Source organism: Triticum dicoccoides, chromosome 2A, assembly GCF_002162155.2.
Source record: "Triticum dicoccoides isolate Atlit2015 ecotype Zavitan chromosome 2A, WEW_v2.0, whole genome shotgun sequence".
Taxonomy (NCBI): Eukaryota; Viridiplantae; Streptophyta; class Magnoliopsida; order Poales; family Poaceae; genus Triticum; species Triticum dicoccoides.
This window is the reverse complement of record NC_041382.1, coordinates 314,993,576-315,003,913: the sequence shown is the minus strand read 5'-3', so window position 1 is coordinate 315,003,913 and position 10,338 is coordinate 314,993,576.

Genomic DNA, 10,338 nt, shown 5'->3' with positions numbered 1-10,338 from the left:
GGGAGGCTTGAAAGCAAATGGTAGGCATCATAGCATTGGCATAGCAAAAGAGCGAGCAAACTAGCATAGCAAAGATAGTAGTGATTTCGAGGGTGTGATCATCTTGCCTGCACAGTTGTCAGAGTTGACTGGATCCTCGAAAGCAAACTCAACGGGCTCCTCATTAGCAAACTCGTCTCCTGGCTCTACCCAAACAATACAAACAAGCAACAAGAAGACAATCAACCACGTGCAAGGATCAAACAATATGATGCAAACATGGTATGCTATGCGGGATGCGATGCGGGATGCATATGCAAGATATGACAGGAAATGCAAGAACCTGGCCTCAACTTGGAAATCCAAGTGTTCCACTGGAAATATGAGATGAAATCGCTTGAAAATGTTATAAAGAACGCCGGAATCGGAGTTACGGTTTGGAAATGGCAAGCGATTTAAATATGACATCGGTCTGCGATTTTCAGCAAGTAGCCATCTAAATGCAATGAGATGAACATGCTACAGCACCCAAATATGACAACGAAATACATGGAAGGGACGCATACAAGATTCTTAACAAGAGTCTAGCACTAAGCTACGGCCAAATCATCCATTAACAGGTTCAAACAAGCATGGCAAAAATGCATATGGCAAACAGATCTCAGACTTGGTGAAATTAACACTTGTCTGGAATTTCAGATCAGGTAGCACGCTTCGGAGCAACAAAACTACATGCTACAGGACCTGAACATGGCAAAGTAAAGCATGGCATGGAGCTACTCAAAGAGCTTAACAAAATTCCCTTAGTGACCTTGAGCCAAAAGGGATCAGAAAATACAGTTGCAAGCATGTGAACAAGGCAAAAACATAATCAGATCACAGACTTGGTGAAAAACTGGGGCATGCAAAAACAGATATCAAGTAGGCATGCTTACGAGCTCGATGCACTCACTACAGAGCAAGGCATGACAATCTAAGCATGCACCCATCAAGAATACACATTATACAAGCTAGTCATGGAAAGAACAATAACATAGAATGCACGGATCAACTACAACATCCTCGGCAAAATCGCTAACAAGTAGACAATCTGCCCAGATTCACGAAGTAGCAAAAGTAGAGCTCGATTAACTCAAGCTAGGGTGCTCCATAATTTCAAACAAAGGCATGGATGGATAGATCACTACAATATTAACAAAACATCCTTACTGATCATCCTCAAATGAGGCACGGATCATTAGGAAACCACGTGAACATAAGGCAACATGAGATAAACAGATCAAGGATTTAGTGGAATTGCTAAGTCCCTGAAAACAGAATTACCAAGTGCACCACTTTGCAAGCTCGTGCTAGTCACCACACACATCAGAAAAATACATGGGTTGCACCTCTGGAAAGATGACAAAAACCTTAACAAAACATATGTAGAACTCATGGGCATAGCATGCACACGATAATCATGACAAAAATGACAAAAAGCTAAATGGAGCAGCAGATCTGACAATTATCTCAAGTAGCCCTCTTCTAACAGAATTTCGGGCATCAAGATGAACTCAAATGAAAATGATGCAATGGAATGAAATGATGTACTTTCTGAGGCAAACAATTTGATATGCTATATGTCCAAATCGGAGCTACGGATGCAAAGTTATAACATGATGAAGAAGGGCACATGAGCTAGGGTTAGGAGGGAAAAAGTCAACCACGGGGTACTCAGATCCAGATTCAACCGGCGCGCGGATCGAGGAGATTGCTGGATTTACTGTTCACCGGAGTCGAGGTGGCCGGAGCTCGGGGTCGAGGAGGAGGGAGGAGAGGATGCCGGATCGAGGAGCTCGCCGGAGACCGAGCGGCGCGGCGAGGCGGTGGACTTGGCGGCGGAGGCGGCGTCGGCGAGCAGGCGGAGATGGCGCAGCGGCAGAGCTCGCCGGTGCCGGAGTCGATGGCGGGGAGCGGCGGCCGGCTCGGGCGAGGACGAAGGAGGCACGCGTGGGCGGCGGCGCGTGGGAGCCGGGCCGGGAGGGCCTGCCCCGGGACCGAGCAGGCTGCGGCGTCGGTGGGCGGAGCTTGCCACGTGGCGGCCCCTCAGTGGCCGCCGGCGGTGGTGGCGATTTCGTCCGGCGGCGGCCGGACGTGTCCGGTGACAGCGGGGGCGATTTCTAGGGTTTCGGGAGAGGGGAACCGCAAATTTCAGAGGGGTGTTTATATAGGCATAGAGGGAGCTAGGAGAGTCCAAATGAGGTGCGGTTTTCGGCCACGCGATCGTGATCGAACGCTCTAGATGACGGAGAAGGTTTTGGTGGGTTTTGGGCCAAATTGGAGAGGTGTTGGGCTGCAACACACATGAGGCCTTTTCGGTCCCTCGGTTAACCGTTGGAGTATCAAACGAAGTCCAAATGATACGAAACTTGACAGGTGGTCTACCGGTAGTAAACCAAGGCCGCTTGGCAAGTCTTGGTCCAATCCGGAAATGTTTAATCCCCACACATGAAAGAAAGGTAGAATTGACCGCCGGAGGAGAACGAAGCGCCGGAATGCAAAACGGACAACGGGGAAAATGCTCGAATGCATGAGATGAACACGTATGCAAATGCAATGCACATGATGACATGATATGAGATGCATGACAACGACAACAACACACGAAGACAAAAACCCGAACCCGAGAAAATAAAATAACTTAACGCCGAAACGGCAAGAGTTGGAGTACAATTTGGGAAGGTTACATCCGGGGTGTTACAATTTTCTAAGTCTATCAACCAACATGGAGAAGTTGAGATCCAAAGGCAATCAAACTTGGCAGTTCCAACCGCATGGATTGTTACCTTTTTTTGGTGGTCAAGTACTAGCTACGTAAGTAAGTTTTAGAATTTTTTCTTTAATCATAGGAGGAGAGACGTTTATCTTTTTGGTAGGTTGAGGCTGTATCATGCAAGAACTCCTAAACTAGTTTGGGTACATAAGTGCCTAACTGCCATATAAAAGGCCAGGAGTCGGCCATGAAAAAGGTGATTAGATTATTTTGTCGGTTTAGACAACATGTGTATCGACTATTAAAATACTCTCTTTGCGTGTCGTCGTTATCTATTTTGTGTCAATTTTCTGCGTGAAAGTTGCACTTGGCTCAAGGCCCGTCGTCACCGACGGGTTGCACGCTTGTTATGTCTACTATGGTGGGAGGTTCCTCGTGTGTCGAGGCATTGTCTGTTGGTCGTCGTCACCCCTGCTTTAGGTTACGTGTACTGCTTGTTTAATTGGGAGTATTTTTTATCGGTAGATCTAGAAAGTTCCTGCATCATAAAAGATCAGGCCATATCAGCGGCGCGTCCGAGGTCGTGCCCTCATCAGTTGGTATCAGATTACTGGGTTTATTACAGTGCAAATTTTCTCTATAATTTGTTTGTACAGATTCGTCAACTGCAATGAGAACGGAGCACTACTTTGATGGTGAGATGTCACAATGTGAGAAGGATCCGTCTCATGCCCTGTCTTGGTTTCAGATCTACTCAAGGGTGAAGGTCAGAAAAATTTCTGGCACCATAATGATAGACCATTCTTCGAAAATAAATTTGGCAAGTCAAACTTTGGTTGATGCACTGAAGCTAGCAGTGATGGAGCATCCAGACCCATATAAGCTCGCATGGCAAGGAAATTTGTGATCATAAAACATCAAGTTGAAGTTCCTTTTGGATTTTATTGATTTAGTAATTCAGTTTTGTGTGATGTTGTACCATATCATATGTATGCGTGTAGCTAGATACTTGGCCAATCATGGACAAAAAAGGAGTTGCAGATTGAGAAATATGGTATTTTTTCTTGGAGGAAATTTAAGTTTGTTTGTCAAGGACGGTGGGCTTATTTTGAAGCATATTCTTCCAAAAATATTTGTAGGATCGTAAGAGGCGCGATCAAGCACATGCTGCAATCGATGCTAAGTCAAATAAAGAGCAAGGATTAGAAGCAAAGAAGTTGGACATAGTTCTCGTTGACAAAAACTCTATGCTTGACCAGTTGAAAAGGGAGGGAGAGACAGTACCTATGAGTGGGCTAAACATGCAAATCAAGAGGATACAAGGCGATGGAGGAAATAAGTTGGAAAAAGGTCAGTGATGTAGGGTGGAGACCCTAGGGGCCGATGTTTTCACGAAAGGAGCGGATCCCACGAAGAACACGAAGAATGCGAGGGGGAACACGAGGGGAAACACGAGAGAATCACTAAACAAATAAGAATGATCACACATATGCTATATCCTCAAACACATAAGAGATACGTGATCCACGATCAACTAAGGACGATACAAGTAGCACGATCTTCTCCGTGAGGAGGTCTTGAGTTCTTCCCGTGAAGGGGTCTTGAATCCGCTTGGGGGATCTTCTACGAGGAGGCGCGATCTCCGAGGAGAAGGTAACCAAGTGGATGAGCAAATCTCTCACACAAAATGAGCCAATCCTTTGCTAACCCTAAAAAGTAGGTGGAGGGGAAGTATATATAGTCTAAGGGGCGAAGGGGTACATGGGCCTCGGCCCAGAAGCACTGCATGCAGGCCGGGAGTGGCCGGATGTCCGAGCTACGGGCCAGATGTCCGGGCGTTCAAGGAGGGCCTGATGTCTGGGCTGGAGGGGTCGGTCTTGTTGCTTTCTGCATCGGGAGTGTCCAGATTTCCGGGCTGGTGGCCGGATTTCCGGGTCGGGGCCGGATGTCCGGGCTGGTCGCCGGATATCCGGGCCCTGTAGACTTGGCCGCTGGTCCATTGCAGCAGGTGACACCTCCAGGGACTGGATGTCCGGGGTGCTGGTCGGATGTCCAGGTCCTGGGGGTTGTTCTTGGCTCCTTCCATTGGATCTCTTCATTCATGGACTCGGGGACTTGTTCATCTTCACGTGCATCTTCAGGAGGGTCCTCTTGGTACCTGATCATGCACAACATTCCGGACTTAGGTAGTAGCCATGTCTCGAGAGGATCATATGTGATATCACAAAGGAAAGAAGTCACCTCAGTCTCGAGAGCTCTAGCTCTAGCTCGTGTTATAGGTCCTCTTGGCACTACGTGAGACGATGGTAGGTCCATGGGATGATCGTTGGATGCTCCGCATCATCTCCCCTCCCTTGGGAAAGATCCGACCTCAGATCAAAATCTTCATCACCATGGTAGGGAGAGAGATATTTGACGTTGAAGATGTCGCTTACAGAGTACTTATCACGTGGAATGTCGATCTTGTAGGCGTTGTTGTTGTAGCGTTCAAGCACCTTGAATGGTCCATCTGCTTGTGGTCGAAGTTTGGACTTGCGTTCGTGGGGGAAGCAGTCCTTGCGAAGGTGTAGCCACACAAGATCTCCAATGTTGAACACCATGGGGTACTTGTCGATGTTGAGCTTGGTCGCAAGACATTGTACTTGGCGCTTGATGGTGAGCCTTGTATCCTCATGCACCTTCTTGAGATGGTTCACACATGTAGTTGCGTCCATATTGATGTGCTCTTGTAGTGGTAGACAGAGAATGTCCAAAGGGGACAATGGGTTGAATCAGTAGACGACCTCGAAGGGGGACTTGCCAGAAGTTGAGTTTCTTGCACGGTTGTAGGCGAACTCGTCGATAGGTAGACACTCCACTCATTCCTTGATGTTCTTCTTGATTAGCACACGAAGTAGAGCGGATAGTGTGCAGTTGGTCACCTCCGCTTGGCCCTCGATTTGTGGATGGTACGCTGTGGAGAAGAGTAGCTTCATTCCGAGCTTGGCGCATAGGTTCTTCCAAAAGTAACTCAAGAACTTGATGTCGCGGTCCGAGACAATCGTCTTTGGCACTCCATGTAGTCATAAGATTTCCCTACAAAAGAGAATGGCAACATGTGAAGCATCGTCGATCTTCTTGCAAGGAATAAAATGTGCCATCTTAGAGAATCGGTCCACAACAACAAATACCGAATCCTTTCCATTTCTAGTTCTAGGCAATGCAAGTACAAAATCCATGCTAGTATCTTCCCATGGTTGATATGGTATTGGAAGGGGCATATAGAGACCATGGATTGAGCTTTAGACTTAGCTTTGCGGCATGTAGAGCATCAGTTGGTGAAGCGGTTGACGTCGTGGAACATCTTTGGCAAAAAATAGTTCTTGGAGAGCATAGCAAAAGTCTTGTCGTGTCCAAAATGTCCCATTAGTCCTCCTCCATGAGATTCCTGCAAAAGCAACAAACGAAAAGAAGACTCGGGGATGCATAGTTTGTTAGCTCTCATAAGAAAACCATCTTTGATGTAATGGTGTTCCCAAGATGTATGCGTCAAACATTTTGCATAAGGAATAGCAAAAGTAGGATCATGCTCAGATAAGTCTTTTATGTGCTCAAAGCAAATGGCATCCAATTCAAGTTGAGTAACAAGCATGCATATTGTGATAGCCTGGCTTATTAGGGATGATAGACTACTCATACCAATAAGGAATTCCTTCTTTTTCGGGAGCCCATTCGGACAGAACTCCAAAGTTAAGCGTTCTCATCTTGGAGTAGTGTCAGGATGGGTGATCGACCGGGAAGTTGCTCCCGGGTGCGCATGAGTGAGGACAAAGTGCGCAGAAAATACTAGTATTGATCTATGGGGCCAGTCTAGATCCCGCTAGGAGTAACAACCACCGGCGGGTGTGTCCGGGGCGTTCCAAGTTGGTATCAGAGCCGACCCTCGCGGTTACACGGATGGTTGCGGATAGGTGCATGGTCATGTTGTTCATGACGTTTGTGACCCGTCGTGGCACACAAGATTGTACATGTACTGGACTGGAAGCACATACGTATGTGCCAAGAGGGAACGTTCATGTGGCCCGACGAGGACGTCGGTTCCTCTGAGTGGGGTGTATGTGATAGCCTGACTTATTAGGGATGATAGACTACTCATACCAATAAGGAATTCCTTCTTTTTCGGGAGCCCATTCGGACAGAACTCCAAAGTTAAGCGTGCTCATCTTGGAGGTCAGGATGGGTGACCGACCGGAAAGTTGCTCCCGGGTGCGCACGAGTGAGGACAAAGTGCACAGAAAAGACTAGTATTGATCTCTGGGGCCAGTCTAGATCCCGCCAGGAGTAACAACCACCGGCGGGTGTGTCCGGGGCGTTCCAAGTTGGTATCAGAGCCGACCCTCGCGGTTACACGGATGGTTGCGGACAGGTGCATGGTCATGTTGTTCATGACGTTTGTGACCCGTCGTGGCACACGACATGGTACATGTACTGGACTGGAAGCACATACGTATGTGCCAAGAGGGAACGTTCATGTGGCCCGACGAGGACGTCGGTTCCTCTGAGTGGGGTGTATGTGATAGCCTGGCTTATTAGGGATGATAGACTACTCATACCAATAAGGAATTCCTTCTTTTTCGGGAGCCCATTCGGACAGAACTCCAAAGTTAAGCGTGCTCATCTTGGAGTAGTGTCAGGATGGGTGACCGACCGGGAAGTTGCTCCCAGGTGCGCACCAGTGAGGACAAAGTGCACAGAAAAGACTAGTATTGATCTGTGGGGCCAGTCTAGATCGCGCCAGGAGTAACGACCACCGGCGGGTGTGTCCGGGGTGTTACACATATGCGGGAAATAGCGTCCGCCACAACATTTTCCTTATCTTTAATGTACTTGATGACATAAGGAAAAGACTCAATGAATTCACTCCATCTAGCATGATGCTTGTTCAACTTAGTTTGACCCTTAAGGTATTTAAGCGTTTTATGATCAGTATGAATGATAAATTCATGAGGGCGAAGATAATGTTCCCATTCATGCAAAACTTGCACTAAAGCATATAACTCTTTGTCATAGATGGGGTAATTGAGTTGCACTCCGGAAAGTTTCTCACTAAAGTAAGCTATGGGGCGCTTCTCTTGCGTTAACACACCTCCTATGCCATTACCACTAGCATCACAATGAATCTCAAAAGGTTTGTCAAAGTTTGGTAAAGCAAGCACGGGAGCATGAGTAAGCAAATTCTTAAGCTCATTGAATGTGGTATCTTGGGATGGTCCCCAAACAAAGAGTGCATTCTTCTTACTCAAAGCATGCAAAGGTAAAGCAATGGTGCTAAAGTCCTTCATAAATATATGGTAGAAACCGGCTAAACCAAGGAAACTACGCACTTGTTGCAAGTTGGTTGGTTGTGGCCAAGTTTTAATAGCATTGATCTTAGAGTCATCGACATGAACACCCTTAGAGGACACAACAAAACCCAAGAAAACGAGCTTATCAATGCCAAAAAGGCATTTTTCCATGTTAGCATAGAGACGCTCTTTTCGAAGAGTTTGCAAAACGGTTCGAACATGGGTGACATGATCTTTGAGAGATTTGATATAAACAAGGATATCAGCGAAGTAGACCACAACAAACTCACCAATGTAAGGGCGAAACACATAATTCATAAGACGCATGAAAGTACCCGGTGCTTCCGATAAACCCATAGGAATGACTAACCACTCATACAAACCAAACTTTGTTAGAGGAAATAGTGGCACCGCTAAGTTCATCAAGCATATCATCAAGGCATGGAATGGGGTACCTATATCAAACGGTGATAGCATTGATAGATCTACAGTCGGAGCACATGCGAAAGCTACCGTCTCTTTCTGGCACAAGAATGACCGGAATGGCACAAGGACTCAAACTTTCACGCACATGTCCATGGTCTATGAGATGTTTTACTTGCCTTTATATTTCTTTGGTTTCTTCGAGGTTGACGCTGTAGGGGGCCTTGTTAGGAAGAGGAACTCCGGGGATGAGGTTGATTCGGTGCTCAATGCCTCGTAGTGGAGGTAGACCCAGAGGTAGCTCGTCGGGGAAAACATCTTGGAATTCCTGCAAAAGAGAAGACAACACTAAAGGTAGAGTGTGAGAGGTGTTAGCTTTTGGTGCCTCGTCCTTGCACAAAAGGACATAGTGTAGGCCACTTGATGGGTTCTCACACACTTCTCTTATCTCACTTTTGGTGGCAAATATAACTAAGTTATTCTTTCCGCTCATCGTGGAGGCACTCAATTTGGGCTTGTGGCGCTCACTCTCTTTTTGGTGCTCGCTCTCTCACTATTCTCTCCATGATGGGTGGCTTGCTTGTCGGCGATCACTTGGCTTGGAGACATAGGGCGAAGTACGTACTCCTTTCCTTTCATCTTCAAGATGTATTGGTTCGTTCGGCCGTTGTGGATGACACCTCTATCAAATTGCCATGGTCGTCCGAGAAGAAGGTGGCAAACGATCATTGGAACGACATCACACTCCAAAGTGTCTTCATAAGCTCTGATTTTGAAGGAGACTCGCACTCTATGCTCGACTTGGATTCTGCCGGTGTCGCTTAGCCATTGAACTTTGTAGGGGTGTGGGTGCTTCGTATTGACCAATTGGAGCTTGGAGCAAAGTTCTTCACTTGCTAAGTTATGCAACTCCCTCCATTGATGATGACCTTGATGGACCTTCCATTGATGCCGGCCTTGGTATGAAAGATATGGCATCTTTGGTCTTCTTCTTGTTGATGTTGAAGAGTCAAGACCTTGGAGACAATGAGAACGGGGCTTGAATCTTCATCACAAAAGACTTGATCCTCTTGATCTTCATTCACTTGGCGGTGCATTTCCACTTGCTCAAGGGCTTCCATTTCTCCTTTGCTCATGGAGTCGTATGTACCATCATCGTTGAGGATCATGGTCCGCTTGTTGGTACACTCAAAGGACTTGTGGCCTTGACCTCCGCATGTGAAGCATTTGATGGAACTTGTCTTGATGGTCTCATCAGTTGGGGTAGATGATGGTGAAGCTTTCAGCTTGAAATTGCTTGAAGTAGGAGGATGCCTTGAGGTTGTTGAAGCTTTCTTGTAACTCAACTTGTCGTTGTTGCTTGTAGAAGGCTTGGTTGATGTAGAAGGTGTTGGTGCCATTGAAGCTCGGGTGTTGGATGAACCATAGGACTTGGATGAGAACTTGGCATACTTGAAGTCATCTTGCACTTGACGTTCCGCCTTGGTAAATTGATGCACTAGCTCGATGAGGTTCAAGTATGGTTGGAAGTCAGCCATCTTCTTGATGGGATGATTGAGTCCATTCAAGAAATGTGCCATAGTTTGCTCATCATCTTCCATCACATTAGCTCGTATCATTGCAATCTCCATTTCCTTGTAGTATTCTTCAACGCTCTTGGTTCCTTGCTTGAGTAGTTGGAGTTTCTTGAAGAGGTCGCGATTGTAGTAGGTAGGCACGAAGCGTGCTCTCATGACATCCTTCATTTGCACCCAAGTAGTGATGGGTGGTTCACCTCTTGCCTCTCGACGCTCAATGACTTGTTCCCACCAAATGAGGACATAGTCTTGGAACTCAAGGGATGCCATCGCGATCTTCTTC